This window comes from Rutidosis leptorrhynchoides, chromosome 6 (assembly GCF_046630445.1).
Source record: "Rutidosis leptorrhynchoides isolate AG116_Rl617_1_P2 chromosome 6, CSIRO_AGI_Rlap_v1, whole genome shotgun sequence".
NCBI classification, from domain to species: domain Eukaryota; kingdom Viridiplantae; phylum Streptophyta; class Magnoliopsida; order Asterales; family Asteraceae; genus Rutidosis; species Rutidosis leptorrhynchoides.
Genome location: NC_092338.1, coordinates 352,038,344 through 352,059,054, shown reverse-complemented (window position 1 = coordinate 352,059,054; position 20,711 = coordinate 352,038,344).

Sequence of the window (20,711 nt, the reverse complement as noted above, 5' to 3'; positions counted from 1 at the left end):
AACGATAATCGTTACATATATGTCTCGTTTCGAAATCCTTAAGTTAGTAGTCTTATTTATGTGTATATAACTCATTGTTAATATACTTATGGAGATACTTACTTATCATAATCTCATGTTAACCATATGTATATCCATATATATATCGTCATGTCGTTTTTACAAGTTTTAACGTTCGTGAATCGCCGGTCAACTTGGGTGGTCAATTGTCTATATGAAACATATTTCAATTAATCAAGTCTTAACAAGTTTGATTGCTTAACATGTTGGAAACATTTAATCATGTAAATATCAATCTCAATTAATATATATAAATATGGAAAAGTTCGGGTCACTACATTAACCATCATTAACTACAATCTCTGCCTCAATTCAATAAATCCCAATTCATAATAAATCAAATGAATTATTCAAATATAAGTTTGATTTTTCACTTTCATCGTCGATGTACTCGAAACTTTTCAAATTACATTATTCGTACCTTGCGAAATTCACAAGAATTCCACAAACACCAACAAATAACGAAGTATTAATTTATAATTTCAATTTTATTGATTAAATGCTCCGTAAAAGTTAAGTAATTTCTAAAGTCATTAGGGATTATTCAGTTCTAGTTTCAACCGTAAATCAAATGAGTTTAATTTAATATTAACTCATTAAATCTATGTTACATCTGAAAAAAATATGCACATATATATTTTCATAAAGACTGTAATAAAATTCTGTTGTACAAAATATTAATTATGAAAAAAAAATTTAACGGGTAGATAATACCCGAGAGATATATAAATTCACAATTAATATGTTACATTTTTTGAATCTGATTAAGCAAATCATCAACTATACTCCCTAATCTCACAACAATATACATTCTTGTATAGAAATCAAAACAACCATTCTCACCCAAATTTGATTACGCATTCTGATTTTGACAAATCAAAATCCAAGTCATGATTTAACAGAAGACATCACTCTTAGATTTCTACATCTTTAAAAGCTATACTTTCACTTCAAAACTGTGTTAGAACATCATATGTATATTAACGATTACAAACTGTGTTCAAACTCTCCGAAGTTTTCGAAGACACTTCAAACAATGAATAATCGAGATGATGATCCAACCACATATTACCCACAGTTATGTACCTAAAAAGCTCTCGAAGCCAAAGTCATAGTTCGAGGCGTATCCGTATCAGACCCTTTGGCATTTATTAGCTAAAATGACTTTTCAATTCCTTTTCAAAGTAGCCAGTTTTGTCACAGCTCCAGCAAGTCAACTTCGACTTTTCAGTCGGACTAGTCTTATTATAACCGCGATATATATGCGTACTCTTTATTGTTACTGGGGAACCTTTTATATTCTACAATATTACCATCAGCGATTAATCATTCTAAAAACACAATTCTCCTAAAACTACCTCGGTTTGATAACCGATGACCCAGATCAGTTAACTTTGAAAATGCTGACGAAGCAGCATGTTGTAGATGATCTTAATGGCCAAAAGTTTCATGATAAAGAAAGGAGTGTTAGGAACGCTCGATAGAAAATTTATTACCGAAAAGCGGATTATTTGAAACTATGAAGAAAGCCGTGGACAAATCACAAAGAATAAGTTTGCCTTCAAAGAATCCAAATGATTCTGTGCCTGCTGAAATCATTAGTGTAACGACCCGGAAATATCCGACCAAATTTAAACCCTAATCTCTATATGTTTCCGACACGATAAGCAAAAACCCTAATGTGGAGTCTAGAAAATTTGAAATCTATATTCGGTTAATCAATTACCCTTTTGACCATGCCTGACGATTCACGAACAATTGATTATAACTTTATATGTGCATATATATATATATAAATAATATGTTGATATAATAATTGATATGTACAAATTGTTATAGTTTTATAATTATTGAGAATGAGATTATAGTGACATTATTATAATTAATATTATTATCATTATGAATGATGTTTTTACCCCCCTTTGAGTTTAAGTGTTAGTACTTCGTACACGATAATTGAAACAGAAAATAAATAATTAGTGAACCTTTTTGATCAGGTTTCAATAAGGTAATGAGTGAAATACTTTAATATATTTAATCTAAAAACTTAAGATTTTTAGGAGTAATTTTATACGTTAACTGTTTAACAATGGTCACGATATAGTCACTCGGGGAAAAATTGTTACAAATATCTTCGATGGCTATTCTATTTAAAATCCCTGTGCTTGATTGATGGAGTAATTGAGGTCTTTTATCACTTACTACATATTTACATTATGAATATAATTATAAATATAATACATATACATATATATATCACATATTAGAGATTAGGTATGGTGCTTTTTCCTTCTTCAAACCTTCACCTCGTCACACCTATCTCGATATCTTTCTCTCTTAATCGATGAACCAACCGCTGGGAACTACCGTCTCCCTCATTTTCTCTCCCATCGAGAACCACAAACCACTCTTACTACTACCTTCTGTCGACGCAAAACACCTCAACCATGATCTCCATTTCATCACCTTCAGCCCTCCTTCATATGACTACTATATCTATTTTTATGTTTCTATTTTTAATTATCAACATTCACCACCTTCCATCACTACAACATCACCCACAACCATAAACAACCACCTTAGAACTGCTACCCTTCTTCATCAACCCTATACCAATCACCACCTTAACTCATCGCCATCGAGCTCCATTATAACCCGCCATCTTCTACCTCTCTTCTCCTATTTCATTGCTATTCGAACATCTCCCCAAACAATAACAAAAACCCACCTGCAAAAACAAACTACCACGTTTGTTTTATATATTTTTTTCCCTTCTGTTCATGTTCCTGTGATAAACTATTACGCTACCTATCTGTTTCTGTTTACTAACCGTGATTCAGTCCCCACCTATATACAACTCTCATTAATTCAACTACTATTAAATTGAATTACCTCATGTGACAAATGGTTGTTGTTATATGTTTTATTCCTTGGTGGCCGACCATCAGTAAACATTTAACCCCACAAGAACTAAAAAAAAAAAAAACTCACTTGCACTAAATATCTAGAAACGATTTGTTTGGCAAGAGGGGCCGTATAGTTTTTTTTGGATTTGCATGGGGTACCGATTTTACGGTTAGGCCATGGTCTAACTTATGATACACTATTGGGCCGAATATATTTTTGTAGTTGGGCCGCTTGTCATGCAAAACCCACGAACCACATACTGTTATATGTATTTTTTTGGTTATTCAGTTCAAGTGAAATAAGATACAAATGATGATTTACGAATTAATGGTAGATGTTGTAATGATAAGTTATGAAGCGAAAAAGAAAATTATGATTAGGAATGATAAGGATGATGATGAGATAATGACTAAATGATGATAAAGGGAGAATAGGTAATCCATGATAATTTGATGATCATAATGATCATGAAAGTTACGGTTAGTATGGTGATAATGATTTTATATTTAAGATGATGGTGATTCACTATAGAAGTAACACAATAATAATAATGAACTGTAAATGATTAATGGCAAAATGATGAAGTTGGGATTTGGAAAATGAGACGATCTTTACGGGTTAATTAATTAAGTGGGTTAGAAATTACAAGAAAGTGACTATTGGAACAATAGTTTGGAGTGTGATCGTTGAAGAGCGGAAGGTCGCGGGTTCAAACCCGGACCTGGGCATTTTTTTAAGGAGTACTCCTTGAGGTAGTTAATATTATTATTATTATTATTATTATTATTGTTATTATTATTACTATTATTATTATTAGCATTATTATTAAAAATATTATTAATATTATTATTAGTATCATTTTTATTAAAAACTATTAATTATATTAATTGTATCATCATTTCTATTATTATTATCATTATTAGAAAGATTATCATATTTATCAAAATTATTATTATTACTATCATTATTATTATTTTGAAATTAATATTATTATTTTCATATTATTAATTATCAATATTATTATCAAAATAACTATTATTATTACTTTTAGTTATTTATTATTATCAATATTATTTTGTCAAATAACTGTTAGATACATAAAACTATATTTACTACATATAACATAACTATATGAATATTTTAATAATAAATATTAATAAATGTACCTGAATAGGGTTTTAATGAAACACTTAATTAAGATAATAATTATATCACTATTAATAAGTAAATTCGTTCGATTACAATTATATGTGTTAATATATATATATAAATGATATAGGTTCGTGAATATGAAGTCAAACCTACACCTGTTCAATGATGTTATATGTATTTTTACTACAAAATACAATATGGTGAGTATATAGATCCCTTTTAAACTCTAAATATTTTTGGGCTGAGAATACATGCGCTGTTTTTATAAATGTTTTATGTTATGGACACAAGTAACTGAAAAATATATTCTACGTTGAGTTGTACCACTGGCATACTTCCCTGTAGCTTGGTAACTAATATTTACAGCGGTATTGTAAACGCGAATCCTGTTGATAGATCTATCGGGCCTGACAACCCCAACCGGACTGGACGACCAGTATTCAACGGTTGCACAGTACTTCGTTTCGTGACTACACTTGGTACGGTGTAGTAAGATTTCTTAATAAAGGGAATATGCGACGTGATTAAATGTTAAGTATGGTTACCAAGTGGTCAACCACTTAGAATATTTTTATTAAATGTTTACATATGAAATCTTGTGGTCCATAGTTATAACGCTGCTAGCATCAAACCTATATATCTCACCAACTTTATGTTGACTTTTTAAAGCATGTTTATTCTCAGGTACGAATTAAGTCTTCCGCTGTGCGTTAGCTCATTTTAAGGACATTACTTGGAGTCGATCATCGCAATGGGACCAAATGTTGATGACTTCGTCCAGGTGGATAAGGACGGGTCGTTACAGGTGGTATCAGAGCGTTGGTCCTAGCGAACCAGGTCTTGCATTAGTGTGTCTAACTGATAGTTGTTAGGATGCATTAGCGAGTCTGGACTTCGACCTTAGCTGCATATTATAAATATTGTATATCATTCCTAGTGAAAAAATTTCCTGCTAATCATTCCTAAGTCTAGACATGCCTTACTGCCTTTATTGCATAGATAGTGTATAGACAAATTTATATCTTAGCGTACCTATTACGACAGACTTTGCTTAATATCTTTCGTAAATTTCTCCGTAATTTAAGGGATCCTGGTACTATATATATCTATGCATATTATGCATTGAGAATACCATCCAACTATTATTTGCTGTCACTAAGCTTTTCATACCAAAAATCTTTTCTGTGATCGCGTACGATGGCCTCTACGAATCGACCAAGTTCTTCTGACTCCGAAGATAGTGTGACGGGAGCGCACCAACCGATCAACTACCGTGATTTCTTTAGAAAGTGGGGATGGGTTCGCGAAATACTTACCCTATGGAGAAATGAAGAAGGTACTCCATATCACGAGCCGAACTTACCACCTAACGTCGGAGTGCTCGACCCGCTCACCGGCGAACCTGTTCGCAACACCGTTTATACCCTTTTTGAAAGAATTTTTCGTCTTGAGGCTACCATTAACGGAACTAGAGAAGATATCCGACCTTTACCTCACACTGATAACCAACCAGGGTTAGTAGAAGAAGTTAAAGAACTCCGAGCTCGAGTGTTAACTTTAGAGAGCACGGTACACAATTTGCAAGCACCAGCAGTATCACCAACACCAGTAACATCACCAGCTTCAGCACCAACGGTACCAGTACCACCAATAACCCAAGTTTCAACAATCCATGCCTCACCATCTCATTCTGCACCTCGAGTATAATCATCGTTCTACGAATCATTCTACATCGATTATCTTCGCTCGACATGGCGATTATGTAATTTATAAAGTTTTAGAGATTATGTAATCTAGTATTAACGGTAAATCAAATGAGTTTAATATCTTATTGACTCATTAAATCCATGATTACATCTGAAGAAAATATATATGCAAGTATATTTTCATAAAGATTGTAATTAAAATTCTTTTGTACAAACTGTTAATGGTGAAAATATTTTAACGGGTAGGTAATACCCGAGGAATATTTAGATTTCACATTAATCAGCTACACGGTACATTCTTCGACTCTGATTCAACAGTCAGTCACTATCCTACTTGTATCCATAGATATACGTATCCGTTCACCACAGAATCCATTTTCGTTCAATTTCATATTTGGATTTTGACCTATCAGAATCCAACAAGTGGCATAATGAAGAAAACATTGGACAAAATAAAATTTGTTAGAAACAAACGAATTAACTAATTGAAATTTTGTTAAGAATCTACGCTAACTGTTCCAGCTAACTGTTCCTAGCTAACTGATTACATTTTATTTATCGCAATTTAATTATCGCAATTTTATTTATCGTCATTTAATTTCTGTTATTTACTTTACGCATTTAATTTATCGTCATTTAATTTCTGTTATTTATTTTACGCACTTTAAATATCGGGACACGTATGCAAGGTTTCGACTTATCATATTGACCCATCTATATATATATTTTGGAACAACCATAGACACTCTATATGTGAAGGTGGGAGTTGGCTATACAGGGTCGGAGTTGATTCCAAAATATATATATACTTTGAGTTGTGATCGACACCGAGACCGGTACACGGGTCACGATACGTATTAAGTAATTCGAATATTATATATATCTAATATATATATGAATCTATTGAACCATTAGACAATCAGACTATTAGACTGCTAATTTTGGACAATTAAAATGAATTAAAATGTTGATTATAACATATGAAACTAAACAATTCTTCAAGTTTGCCACTTGATTTCATCTTAAACCTCCTTTGTACCTCGACAATTACAATTCGCATTCACAACTTTTCATGATTCTTGAAAACGTCTCGATCGAGAAGTTGAACCAGCCGCACCTCGTCTACGGAAGAAAGATTTATGCATACAGTTATGCACCTGAAAAACTTTCGAAACTGAAGTTATAGTTAAAATATATCCGCGTTGAATTCTTTATCATTCATTAGCCAAAACAACCATACGATTCCTTTTCAAGAAGCTAATTTTGTCACAGCTCCACTTCGACTTCTCAGTGAGACTACTCTTATTATAACCTCGATATTTATACCTTGTCCCTTCGCCGTTATTACCGGAGAACCTTTTATATTCCACGACATCATCAGCAAATGTACCAGCAGCTCGTTATCTCTTTGGCAAAATCCGCAATTAGTGTTTTAAAAATCTCGCAGAACTTCTTCAGTTATACCTATAATATTTATTCCTAAGAAATTCATACTCCGAATGTGAAGTTTCTGAAAACACCCTGAACTATGAAGTAGTTCTTAAAATGCTGATGAAGCAGCAAAAACTGTGAATGAATTTAGCAGTCAAAAGATGACGATAAAGTATCATGTGTTGGTAAAGCTCAGAAAAAGAGGAGATTTGGAACTGGAAAACGGATTGAGCAAAGTATGAAGGAAGGTGTGGACAAATCACAAGAACTGAATCTGCTTTCACAGAATCCAAACGATTCAGAACCTACTAAAACCATTAGAAAGAACCCTACTCGATATTCTAAACCTTTCCGGATGATATCCTTCATCATTACCTTATCTTAGATATTATAATATATCTTCATATTTTCTGTTATACATAATCTCCATATTTCAGGAGATATTTTCACAACTACTCCTATCTGCGATCATGTATCTTTCCGTAATATCTGCTTTATAAAATAAAAGAAACTATGTTAGTTTCTAAATTCTGAAACCTTCGAAATTGAAATATGAATGTTTTGAAGTAATGTTAGGAACTGATGCATGAATTAGTATAATATAATGAAACTTGATCAACTTCATTATATTACAGTAACTCATGTTGAGTTTCTAATGAAGCATGATGATTCTCAGTACCGTCATCATGTGCCATGTTACACGACTCTTACATTCTATCCAATCTCCAAACATATTAGGAACATATCACTTTGATAGTTCTATCTTTCCAGAATATCCTGGTAATTTGACAATTCGAAACCATTCCATTACCATTTCTTTCTATGAACATTAGCTATATTCATTCCAAATTTCATACCTACGAATTCCGGACCATTGCTCGCTTGACTCAAGGACGGGAAGATATCAAACCCAACAACCACCCAGAAACTACAAACCGTGTATATCAATACGTATTGCAACGTAAAGACACGGGAGAATTAAAAAACAATATAATTCCAAGGAAATCATAAAAGTGAATAGATTTTTCTGGCGGCAGATGAAAAAGAAGAATAAAGGATATGAAAATTAGAAGTATAATAAGAATCAGGATTGGGTGGAGCATATTGGCGAATATTTTAAAGTAGGAATTAAGGAGAAAAAGTAAAAGATATAGGATATGGAAATAAGGAAACGAAGGGGGTAGATTTATAGTGAAATATCCGACAAAGAAATCAAAATAGATTTGCCACATTAAATCAAAGGAGATCCTGTTTCCTAAATCGTTGAAGAACCAAATCTTATTACATAAGATTTTCTTTAAATCCCTTAAATTCTGGAAATCAATTCTAGTCACGTCATCGGTTGAAACAATTCCATATTCACTCATTACATTCTTTTGTGATAGCTTCACTCGTGCGCTTCACATGATCGAATCATTTTATTCATATCTTCCGATAATGATAAAACTCTATTATTACCTCATATTCGTCATGAAAACATTCCTATTGTTATTTATGACAACATCTACCAAATTTCGGGGACGAAATTTCTTTAACGGGTGGGTACTGTAACGACCCGGAAATATCCGACCAAATTTAAACCCTAATCTCTATATGTTTCCGACACGATAAGCAAAAACCCTAATGTGGAGTCTAGAAAATTTGAAATCTATATTCGGTTAATCAATTACCCTTTTGACCATGCCTGACGATTCACGAACAATTGATTATAACTTTATATGTGCATATATATATATATAAATAATATGTTGATATAATAATTGATATGTACAAATTGTTATAGTTTTATAATTATTGAGAATGAGATTATAGTGACATTATTATAATTAATATTATTATCATTATGAATGATGTTTTTACCCCCCTTTGAGTTTAAGTGTTAGTACTTCGTACACGATAATTGAAACAGAAAATAAATAATTAGTGAACCTTTTTGATCAGGTTTCAATAAGGTAATGAGTGAAATACTTTAATATATTTAATCTAAAAACTTAAGATTTTTAGGAGTAATTTTATACGTTAACTGTTTAACAATGGTCACGATATAGTCACTCGGGGAAAAATTGTTACAAATATCTTCGATGGCTATTCTATTTAAAATCCCTGTGCTTGATTGATGGAGTAATTGAGGTCTTTTATCACTTACTACATATTTACATTATGAATATAATTATAAATATAATACATATACATATATATATCACATATTAGAGATTAGGTATGGTGCTTTTTCCTTCTTCAAACCTTCACCTCGTCACACCTATCTCGATATCTTTCTCTCTTAATCGATGAACCAACCGCTGGGAACTACCGTCTCCCTCATTTTCTCTCCCATCGAGAACCACAAACCACTCTTACTACTACCTTCTGTCGACGCAAAACACCTCAACCATGATCTCCATTTCATCACCTTCAGCCCTCCTTCATATGACTACTATATCTATTTTTATGTTTCTATTTTTAATTATCAACATTCACCACCTTCCATCACTACAACATCACCCACAACCATAAACAACCACCTTAGAACTGCTACCCTTCTTCATCAACCCTATACCAATCACCACCTTAACTCATCGCCATCGAGCTCCATTATAACCCGCCATCTTCTACCTCTCTTCGCCTATTTCATTGCTATTCGAACATCTCCCCAAACAATAACAAAAACCCACCTGCAAAAACAAACTACCACGTTTGTTTTATATATTTTTTTCCCTTCTGTTCATGTTCCTGTGATAAACTATTACGCTACCTATCTGTTTCTGTTTACTAACCGTGATTCAGTCCCCACCTATATACAACTCTCATTAATTCAACTACTATTAAATTGAATTACCTCATGTGACAAATGGTTGTTGTTATATGTTTTATTCCTTGGTGGCCGACCATCAGTAAACATTTAACCCCACAAGAACTAAAAAAAAAAAAAAACTCACTTGCACTAAATATCTAGAAACGATTTGTTTGGCAAGAGGGGCCGTATAGTTTTTTTTGGATTTGCATGGGGTACCGATTTTACGGTTAGGCCATGGTCTAACTTATGATACACTATTGGGCCGAATATATTTTTGTAGTTGGGCCGCTTGTCATGCAAAACCCACGAACCACATACTGTTATATGTATTTTTTTGGTTATTCAGTTCAAGTGAAATAAGATACAAATGATGATTTACGAATTAATGGTAGATGTTGTAATGATAAGTTATGAAGCGAAAAAGAAAATTATGATTAGGAATGATAAGGATGATGATGAGATAATGACTAAATGATGATAAAGGGAGAATAGGTAATCCATGATAATTTGATGATCATAATGATCATGAAAGTTACGGTTAGTATGGTGATAATGATTTTATATTTAAGATGATGGTGATTCACTATAGAAGTAACACAATAATAATAATGAACTGTAAATGATTAATGGCAAAATGATGAAGTTGGGATTTGGAAAATGAGACGATCTTTACGGGTTAATTAATTAAGTGGGTTAGAAATTACAAGAAAGTGACTATTGGAACAATAGTTTGGAGTGTGATCGTTGAAGAGCGGATGGTCGCGGGTTCAAACCCGGACCTGGGCATTTTTTTAAGGAGTACTCCTTGAGGTAGTTAATATTATTATTATTATTATTATTATTATTGTTATTATTATTATTATTATTATTATTATTATTATTAGCATTATTATTAAAAATATTATTAATATTATTATTAGTATCATTTTTATTAAAAACTATTAATTATATTAATTGTATCATCATTTCTATTATTATTATCATTATTAGAAAGATTATCATATTTATCAAAATTATTATTATTACTATCATTATTATTATTTTGAAATTAATATTATTATTTTCATATTATTAATTATCAATATTATTATCAAAATAACTATTACTATTACTTTTAGTTATTTATTATTATCAATATTATTTTGTCAAATAACTGTTAGATACATAAAACTATATTTACTACATATAACATAACTATATGAATATTTTAATAATAAATATTAATAAATGTACCTGAATAGGGTTTTAATGAAACACTTAATTAAGATAATAATTATATCACTATTAATAAGTAAATTCGTTCGATTACAATTATATGTGTTAATATATATATATAAATGATATAGGTTCGTGAATATGAAGTCAAACCTACACCTGTTCAATGATGTTATATGTATTTTTACTACAAAATACAATATGGTGAGTATATAGATCCCTTTTAAACTCTAAATATTTTTGGGCTGAGAATACATGCGCTGTTTTTATAAATGTTTTATGTTATGGACACAAGTAACTGAAAAATATATTCTACGTTGAGTTGTACCACTGGCATACTTCCCTGTAGCTTGGTAACTAATATTTACAGCGGTATTGTAAATGCGAATCCTGTTGATAGATCTATCGGGCCTGACAACCCCAACTGGACTGGACGACCAGTATTCAACGGTTGCACAGTACTTCGTTTCGTGACTACACTTGGTACGGTATAGTAAGATTTCTTAATAAAGGGAATATGCGACGTGATTAAATGTTAAGTATGGTTACCAAGTGCTCAACCACTTAGAATATTTTTATTAAATGTTTACATATGAAATCTTGTGGTCCATAGTTATAACGCTGCTAGCATCAAACCTATATATCTCACCAACTTTATGTTGACTTTTTAAAGCATGTTTATTCTCAGGTACGAATTAAGTCTTCCGCTGTGCGTTAGCTCATTTTAAGGACATTACTTGGAGTCGATCATCGCAATGGGACCAAATGTTGATGACTTCGTCCAGGTGGATAAGGACGGGTCGTTACAATTAGCAAACATCTTATTTCTCATTCTAAACCTTCACAGACAAATCTTCTTCATCATCCACTGATATTAGAAATTCTAAGATATTCTCGTATGTTCTATTATAAATATCCTCCATATTTCTGGCGATATTTTCACAACTATTCTTATCTGAGATCATTTATCTCTCCGTAATATCTACAACATAAAAGAAATCGTGTTAGTTTCTAAATTCTGAAACCTTCGAGTTTAAAATATGAATCTTTTGAAGTAGTGTTGGGAACTGAAGCATGGATTAGTATAATATAATGACACTTGATCAACGTTATTATATTACAGTAAGTCATGCTGAGTTTCTAAATGGAACATAATAATTCACAGATCATAACGTCATCATGTGCCATGTTACACAACTGTTACATTCTACCCAATCTCCAAACATATTAAGAACATATCTCCTTGATAATTCTATCTTTTCGGACATTCTGGTAACTTACCAAATCAAGATCGTGCAATTACTATTTCCTTCTTAGAACATTAACTATGTTTATTTCAAAATCCATACCTACGAATTCCGGACCATTATTCGCTTGACTCGAAGTCGGGAAGAGGAAACAGAAGTATGGAACTGTTGAATATAAAAGAAAATATAGAGCTCGACAACAACAAATAAATTACAAACCTTGTATATCAATACATATTGCAACGTAAAGGCACGGGAGAATTAACAATACTATAACCCCAAGGTAATAGTAGAAATAAATAAAATCCTCCGGAGGTAGATGAAAAAGAAGAATGACAGAGATGAAAGTTAAGAGTATATCCAGGATCAGTACTGGATGAAGCATACTGATAAATGTTTTAAAGTATGAATTGCGGGAGGAAGAATAGAAGGTATGAGTTGTAAGGAAATGAAGGGAGGTGGATTTATAGTAAAAGATTTGACAGAGCAATCAAAATAGATGATCGCATTTAAAGCGGATTCTAATTTCCTTGATTATCGAAGAATCAAATCTCATTATGAAGATTTTACTCCAAATCTCTTGAACTTGGAAATCAATCTTATCTACGTCAAAAGATATGACGAATCTATACCTACTCATTTCACCCTTTGGTGATAGCCTCACTCGTACTCTTCACAAAAATCAAATTGCTTTATCAATATTACTTGATGATAATAAAACTCTAATTTCCAACTCGTATACGTCATGAAAACATACTTATTGTCAGCCATGACCATCCCATTCAAATTTCGGGACGAAATTTATTTAACGGGTAGGTACTGTAACGACCCGAATTTTTCCAATCGTTTTATACTTATGAGATTAATATTTACATAAATTAAACCTTACCAACATGATAAGCAATCCAAATTGTTGAGACTTGTGTTTTTTGAAAAGAGTTTTACACAACGTTTGACCGTCCAATTTGACCGATGATATCACGAACTATATAACATACGATAATTATACGTTTGTGTATATATATGTATTTATATATATTTAACATGATCTAAGGATGGTTTAACATCTCATTGTGTACTAATAACAATGAGTTATAAGTATATTTTGAAACTACTAACTTAAGTTTTCAAAACGATAACTATACGTAACATTCTTTGATATATATACTTATAACCTATAATGCTTATACATGTATCGTATATATAATGTATTTAATCACTTTTTAAGGACTTAAATACATAAAACAATATAAGTATATTCACAAAAGATAGCTATATTTGAATTCTCATTCCGTTTCCTCAAGATTTCTATACGTATATCTAGGGTATATGTACCCGTATCATACCCAACTTCTATATGTATTTACTATTGGTATATACACATCAAATCAACATCCTAATCAACATTATTACTGCCCTAGATATGAGGTAACTAGGATTTGTCAAGTAGCATGAATTATTAGTAAGAAAACAAAATTAGGAATCCTTTTCTTTCTTTATAAACTAAAAACGTTTTTATGAATGAACACCATTTCTTCACTCCATTTTCTCATACCTACACCTTCATTTCTCTCTCAAAATACTCCTAACTTCATACTTGATCATCTCCAAGCATTTTCCCCATCATTTAGCTTCAATTACAAGCCTTAAACACCATAAGAAAACTCTTTCAAGAACATATCAAAATAACCACCCATTTGAAGAAGTATACTTCCAACCTTTTGATCTAACTCCACCACTCTTTGATTCCAAGATTTTTTTCTTATCTATTACAGTAACTTTGTCCAAGTAACTTGAGATAGTAACCTTGTTCATAATCTTATTCGATTCATAATTATATAGCTATCTTATTTTATGTTGTAAAATTTTAACAACAAGAACATAGTTTGAATGATTTCAAACTTGTTTGCAAACTAAATAGATCCTTCTAAATTAACTTTTAAAACACTTCAAGACCTGTGATATATCATAATGATATGCTAACTTAACAAGATATAACTTGGTTTTACAAAGAACACCTTAAAAACTGAATCTACGTCGTCGGAGTGCAACCGGGGGCTGTTTTGGGTTGGATAATTAAAAACCATCTTGAACTTTGAATTGGAAGTTCATGTTCTGGAAAAATGATATTTCTTATGAATATGTTAACACATAAAAATTTCATGGTTTAACTCAAAGTGTAAGTATTTTTAGAAAAATGATCATTAAATGTTGTTTTTATGATGAAAAATGATCACTTTCATAAGTTTTACCAAAGTTTGACCTATAACCTGTGATTTTGAATACAAACTAAGGTATTTTCAGTTCATATTCTTAAAATTTGACTCGATCCAAGGAAGTGGCAAGTTGAACCAACAAAAACGGAGATGTAATGAAGAAACTACGACTAAAACAAGATTGGGTATCCGAAGCTAGTTTAGCTACGAAAATATTTGGAGATAAAGTAAATTAATCATATCTTTTCTAATTAATATGATATTTTATATATAATTACTTATGATTTAATTTTATATATTTCAGGACCACCCGTAAACAACACGAGAAGATTAATCATAAGACCTCATGATTGTACGCAACACGTCATTTGACAACACGGTACTTTATGTACGCAACACGTCATTTGACAACATGGTACCATGGGTCGAGATTAATTCTGATCAATACGAATATGATGGGGTCTTTATTTATTTTATTGAGCAACTAATTGTGGACCACTAACATCGGACTGCTAACTACGGACTAAGAAAATATTAAAAGTATTATAAGTATATATATATATATATATATATATATATATATATATATATATATATATATATATATATATATATATATATATATATATATATATATATATATATATATATATATATATATATATATATATATATATATATATATATATATGTAACGATTACTTGAAAAGAAAATATGTTGATATATTATATATATGGTTAGGTTCGTGATATCTATCGGAGACCAAGTCGAATTAAATACCTTCAAGGCAAAAGTGAGTTTCATTTGCTCCCTTTTTAATTGCTTTTGCAGTATATATTTTTGGGCTGAGAATACATGCGCTGCTTTTATAAATGTTTACAAAATAGACACAAGTACTTAAAAATATATTCTACGTTGAGTTGTACCACTGGCATATTTCCCTGTAGCTTGGTAACTACTATTTACATGGGTATTGTAAACGCGAATCCTGTTGATAGATCTATCGGGCCTGACAACCCCAACCGGACTGGACGACCAGTATTCAACGGTTGCACAGTACTTCGTTTTGGTGACTACACTTGGTACGGTGTAGTGAGATTTCATAATAAAGGGAATATGCGACATTGATTAAATGTTAAGTATGGTTACCAAGTGCTCAACCACTTAGAATGCTTTACATACACTTGCGAGTGTATTATGTTTATGATTATAAAATCTTGTGGTCTATTAACATATTGAAATGATTGTTATGATAAACCTATGAACTCACCAACCTTTTGGTTGACACTTTAAAGCATGTTTATTCTCCGGTACGAATTAAGTCTTCCGCTGTGCATTTGCTCAATATAAGGACATTACTTGGAGCCGGTCATCGCAATGGGACCAAATGTTGATGACTTCGTCCAGGTGGATTAGGACGGGTCCTTTCAATGATCGACATTCATGGATCAATCAGCAGAGCAGTGGATCATATTCTTATCGGACTTCAAGATTTGTCACGAGCCGAAACCACACACTATCTTTCATTCACAAGATTTTTAAGAGAAGTACCGGACCTGTTACCACATTTGGTCTGAAACTTTCTCAGGATTTATCCACCAAGACTTACATTTCCTCGCGAAGACCAAGATCACAACTACAAGAGGGGAATTACTACTTTCTGAGCATCACTAAGGTCGAGCTGTAGTGACCCGAACTTTTCCATGTTTTTATATATTAAATGAAATTGATATTTACATGATTAAGTGTTTCCAACATGTTAAGCAATCAAACTTGTTAAGACTTGATTAATTGAAATAGGTTTCATGTAGATATTTGACCACCCAAGTTAACCGGTGATTCACGAACGTTAAAATTGTAAAAACAACATGATATATATATATATATATATATATATATATATATATATATATATATATATATATATATACATATACATATATATATATACATATATGTATATGTATATATATATATATGTATATATATAGTCAACATTATATATGATATGTAAGTATCTCACTAGGTATATTAAAAATGAGTTATATACATAAAAATGAGATTACTAAGTTAAGAAACACGAAACGATATATACGACGATTATCGTTATAACAACGTCTTACTAAATACATATGAATCATATTAAGATATTGATACAATATGTTTAACATGATAAAATGATAATTAAGAAGATCATTAAGTGTATTAACAATGAATTACATATGTAAAAACAAGACTGCTAACTTAAGAGTTTCGAAACAATATATATATGTAACGATTATCGTTGTAATAGTATTTTAACATATATATATGTATATATATATATGTATATATATATATATATATATATATATATATATATATATATATATATATATATATATATATGATGTTAAGATATATTTTTACATCATGTTATTATATTAACATAACAATTTAACATCTCATTTAAGTATAATAACAATGGATTAGTTACATTTAACAAGATCGTTAACTTAAAGGTTTCAAAACAACACTTACATATAACGACTAACGGTGACTTAACGACTCAGTTATAATGTAAATACATGTAGTGTATTAATATGTATTAGTACACTTTTGAAAGACTTAAAGACACATATAAAAGTACTTCTACTTAGCAAAAATGCTCACAATTACATTCTCATTCGTTTCCATCAATATTTCTACTCATATGCACCCGTATTCGTACTCGTACAATACACAGCTCCTAGATGTATGTACTATTGGTATATACACTCTAATGATCAGCTCTTAGCAGCCCATGTGAGTCACATAACCATGTGGGAACCATCATTTGGTAACTAGCATGAATGATTACACAAAATTACAAACTAATGTGACCTTATATGGAGTACCTACATCACATTTTCAATCATCACCATAAACACTTTCATTTTTCAATTTTTATGCATCAAACTAAACTCTCAAGTGTTCTTCCATTGTTCTAAGTGTTCTTCATCTTTTTCTTCATAATCTAGCTCAACCTAGTTCAATCTAGTTAAGCTAGATCAACAGACAAAACAACTACTCAAGAACACTTTCAAGTTTACTAGCTTACTTCCAATCTTGCAAATCCATTTCAAGTAATCATCCAACCTCAAGAAATCTTTCTTATTTACAGTAAGATATCTTTATAATTCAAGGTAATACTCATAGTCAAACTTTGATTCAATTTCTATAACTATAACAATCTTATTTCGAGTGGAAATCTTACTTGAACTTGTTTTCGTGTCATGATTTTGCTTCAAGAACTTTCAAGCCATCCAAGGATCCTTTGAAGCTAGATCCATTTTTCTCATTTCCAGTAGGTTTATCCACAAAACTTTAGGAAATAATGATGTTCATAACATCATTCGAATCATATATATAAAACTATCTTATTCGAAGGTTTAAACTTGTAATCACTAAAACATAGTTTAGTTAATTCTAAACTTGTTCGCAAACAAAAGTTAATCCTTCTAACTTGACTTTTAAAATCAACTAAACACATGTTCTATATCTATATGATATGCTAAATTAATGATTTAAAACCTGGAAAGACGAAAAACACCGTAAAACCGGACATACGCCGTTGTTGTAACACCGCGGGCTGTTTTGGTTAGTTAATTAAAAACTATAATAAACTTTGATTTAAAAGCTATTCTTCTGGGAAAATGATTTTTCTTATGAACATGAAACTATATCCAAAAATCATGGTTAAACTCGAAGTGGAAGTATGTTTTCCAAAATGGTCATCAAGACGTCGTTCTTTCGACTGAAATGACTACCTCTTATAATATTGACTTGTAACCTGTATTTAGGACTATAAACTTATACTTTTTGTGTTTAGATTCATAAACTTAAGTTCAATATGAAACCATAGCAACTTGAATCACTCAAAATGGATTTAAAACGAAGAAGTTATGGGTAAAACAAGATTGGATAATTTTGCTTGTTGTAGCTACGTGAAAATTGGTGACAAATCTATATTAATCATATCCTAGCTAACTTATATTGTATTATACATGTATTCTAACATATTATGTAATCTTGGTTTACCATAGACACGTATACAATGTTTTGACATATCATATCGACCCATGTATATATATTATTTGGAACAACCATAGACACTATATGCAGTAATGTTTGAGTTAGCTATACAGGGTTGAGGTTGATTCCAAAAATATATATACTTTGATTTGTGATCTAGCCTGAGACTTGTATACACTGGGTCGTGGATTGATTCGAGATAATATATATTGATTTATTTTTGTACATCTAACTGTGGACAACTAGTTGTAGGTTACTAACGAGGACTGCTGACTAAATAAACTCAAATCATTAAAACATAATAAAAATATTGTAAATATATTTTGATCATACTTTGATGTATATGTACATATTTGTTATAGGTTCGTGAATCAACCCGTGGCCAAGTCTTACTTCCCGACGAAGTAAAAATATGTGAAAGTGAGTTATAGTCCCACTTTTAAAATCTAATAGTTTTGGGATGAGAATACATGCAGTTTTATAAATGTTTTACGAAATAGACACAAGTAATTGAAACTACATTATATGGGTGAATGATCGAAGCCGAATATGCCCCTTTTGCTTGTAGCCTAAGAATTAGTAAACCGATCTACTAATTGACGCGAATCCTAAAGATAGATCTATTGGGCCTAACGAACCCCATCCAAAGTACCGGATGCTTTAGTACTTCGAATTCATTTTTATCATGTCCGATGGATGTCCCGGAATGATAGGGGATATTCTTATATGCATCTTGTTAATGTCGGTTACCAGGTGTTCACCATATGAATAATTTTTATCTCTATGTATGGGATGTATATTGAAATATGAAATCTTGTGGTCTATTATTACGATTTGATATATATATATATATATATATATATATATATATATATATATATATATATATATATATATATATATATATATATATATATATATATATATAGGTTAAACCTATAACTCACCAACATTTTTGTTGACGTTTAAAGCATGTTTATTCTCAGGTAATTATTAAGAGCTTCCGCTGTTTCATGCTAAAATATGGACAAGATTCGGTGTCAGCATGATTGTATAATATTGTTTAAAACTGCATTCGAGATTTACTTTGTTGTAACATATTAATATTGTAAACTAATATGTATTGGTCGTGTATATGTGCAATATTTTTAGATTATCAATTCTTGATAATCTAGGTGGTGTCCTTTTAATCTTGTCAATAAAATAAAAGTTATGGTTTGTTTTAAAAACGAATGCAGTCTTTGAAAAACGTCTCATATAGAGGTCAAAACCTCGCAAAGAAATCAATTAATATGAGACGTTTATAATCGATATGAACGGGACATTTCAGTTGGAATCCGAGCGTTAGTCTTAGAGAACCCAAAATTTGCATTAATGTGTCTAATCGAGTTTGTAGGATGCATTAGTGAGTCTGGACTTCGACGGTATATTTTCTTTAAAAATGATTGCTTAGCATTTTTTTATTATTGAAAACTATATATATTATTAACATGTAAATATTATGTGATATATTAATCTCTTAACGTGTTTGATATTGTATGATAGATGTCTACCTCTAGTACAAATTCCATCGACTCACGTAATAATAATGAAGAGTCAAATATATTTTGGGAAGATTCACAAATTCCCGAAGAGGAACCGGAAGAGGAGGAACCGGAAGAGGAGGAACCAAAAGAAGAAGAGGTTTCGGAGGAAGAAATATTAATACCTACAGTAAATCGATTAAATAAAAGAAAATCCTCAACCAACGGACCAAAGTTAATAATGGTCAATGGTGTTTCCGCCGAGGAAGCAAAATATTGGGAAGATTACCAATCTTCCGATGAATCGGATCCCGATGAGGATTCCGATGATGTTATAGAAATTACCTCGACCTAATTTAATAAAGCAAAAGAAAATAATAAGGGAAAAGGTATAAAAATAGAGAAA